General features: G+C 52.0%; 1 pseudogene; it reads right to left on the reverse strand.

Moving 5' to 3' along the window:
- LOC148320754 (28S ribosomal RNA) overlaps positions 1–2500 on the reverse strand; it is a 10400-nt pseudogene that overhangs the window by 2945 nt on the left and 4955 nt on the right.

The following is a 2500-nucleotide window of genomic DNA, read 5'->3' on the forward strand; positions in this document are numbered from 1 at the left end:
CAACATTTTAAGAGAGAACATTAACGTCCTCCTGCTCAATAACCTTGGAAGGTATGCCATTCTATTACCCGAAACACCTAGTAGCCGCAACACCGTTGTGTTCCTCATGGGCCATTTACCGCGTGCTCCTATAGGGAAGCCAAACACTTTCACTTCTCTGGCATTTAAAGACTGAGCCAGCATCTCTTTAACATCCTCATATTTCAAGACTTTCTCCGCAGCCGCCTCTTCCAGTGCTGCATGGCCAGTTTCATAGCGAATGGTGACATCAATCACCAGGATTCGTCCATCTTTTTGGCAGACCATGTCCGGCACCTTCACCTGTCCGCTCTTGGTGCAGACACGTCTCTCTCTTTCCACCGTCCATCCAAGCTTCATTGCTTCGGCGGCCAACAAGTTGCAAACCATGTCATGCCTGTTAATTCGTAGCTTTTTCAGTATCGGGCATTGTCCCAATATGTGGGCGCATGTCTCTTTAGCAACTCCACAACCTCGACATTGCTTGTCCTTAGAGCTCGTTCCTCTCGCCAAAAATTCCTTAGTAGGAACTACTCCCGCTCTCAGCCTTAGCGCCCCTAGCCATTCCATTTGGGTCATGCCCACCATCTTAGGGTCAGCCAGCCAAGAGTTGCTTATCTTGTCGGCCCTGAATTGACCCGCTCCCGGCCCTTGCGTGACTAGGTCATTCCATTTGTCACATTCCACGTCCCTCCAGTGTAGGAGTTTGAGCTGGTCTTTTGATATCCTCTCCTTTCCTTCGCTCATACTCAACACTGGTATATCTGTCGCCTCGCCTCCCGCTCTGTTCCACAGGGTCTTCCAGCCCCCGTCACTGACTTGATCCCTCGCCATCTCCCGAACCAGCCAATCATCGGACCCGGCCATGCTCCAAGTTCTCCTGACTTGGATCCTGGGCACTGCCTTTTCCAGCCTAGGCAATCCCAGGCCACCATCTCTGTTCCTCGCGTAGAGGATACCATTGCACGTGGACTGTGCAATGTTCAGCCAGTCTTTCACCGTTCTCCTAATTGCTCTATCCGCCTGGGCCAACCTGGTCGCTGACACTCCACTCATATCGGCTTGGAACATGACCTTGGGGAGCATATATAGCTTTAATAGATTGATTCTATGGTATGGCTTTAGTGGGGCCTTTTTCACTTTAACCAGTATTTCTTCCACCATAGCCAACAGGTCGGCTGGGACGATCCCGTCCCTCGGCCCCACCATCACCCCCAGATATTTAATCACATTTCCATCGTCTATTAACCTCAGCGGTGAGCCTTCGAGTCGCCATTCTGTTTTTGTCTCAACGACTCCTTTGTTAATCCAGAACCCACTGCACTTTCTTGGTTGCACGGCTAAGCCAGTAAGCCTGCAGAATTCTTCCACCATATTCAAGTTCGCTCTCATGCCCCCATCCGAACCGCTTAGTAGAACCAGGTCGTCGGCGAATGCCAGCGCGGTGAGCTTCCGCTCACCCCAGATTAGCCCAGAGCCAGCCACCTCGAGCGTATGGATGAGAGGGTCCATTGCGATGTTGAAGAGCAGAGGGGACAGAGGGTCTCCTTGCTTGACTCCAACCATCATTTTTATAGGCGGGGTCGTGGCCCTTCCACAGCCTACCCTGGTCGAGCAGTCCACGTAAGAGTCCCGGATCAACCCCACAACATGATTGTCGACTCCCTTGTGTCTCAGAGCACACAGGATATGTTCATGTGAGACGGAGTCAAAGGCCTTCGCAAAGTCGATGAAGACCACCGCCAACTGGTCCTCACCTTCCCTCGCTCTCTTCACGATCCGGTCCAGAACCATCAAATTCTCGCCACACCCATCTGCCGCTACCAAGAAGCCCCTTTGTCTTGGATTTATAGGGCAAGCCTTCGCCAGTCGCATCGCAATTATTCTGCTGAATAATCTCATCACCAGTGACCCAATGGTGACCGGTCTCCATCCCGTCACAAGGCTCAGCTCCTTCTCGTCCAACGACTTCGGCAGCAGCTTGGTGCGACATTCCTTGAAGGCCTTTGGTATAGTTCCCTTTATCAACCATGTGGTGAACAGCCTCGCCAGTTGCTTCCCGCTCCTGTCCCAGCCCAGCAAGGCCCTCTTACTGATCCTGTCTGGTCCAGGAGCCGAGCTTGTTGACATTCCAGCCAGATTGGATCTAACTTCGCCCGACAGGATTGGTTTATGGAAGTACGCATTGTTTGTCTGTCCCGCTGCTTGGAATCGTCCGAGTCCCAGGAAGGGTCTTATTCGTTCCCACTTATCTTTGTAATACGCTTGGACCTTTTCCAGTGGTAGCAAACATTCCCTGACTTGACCGCCTGTTAGTATGAGGTTCACCAGGCCGGACCTGTCATTGTCATATAGAAACTGGACCCTCCTGTATCTGTCCTTCTTCATTGCCATCTTGGACGAGGTTAGTTTGCGTCTCCTCCTGCTACTCCCCGTTCTCATGCGCTTCCAACCATCCTTTTTCGCCCTCCGTCCTTCACCT

Source organism: Idiotropiscis lumnitzeri, chromosome 16, assembly GCF_059441095.1.
Source record: "Idiotropiscis lumnitzeri isolate Australia: NSW breed Sydney's pygmy pipehorse chromosome 16, RoL_Ilum_1.0, whole genome shotgun sequence".
Taxonomy (NCBI): Eukaryota; Metazoa; Chordata; class Actinopteri; order Syngnathiformes; family Syngnathidae; genus Idiotropiscis; species Idiotropiscis lumnitzeri.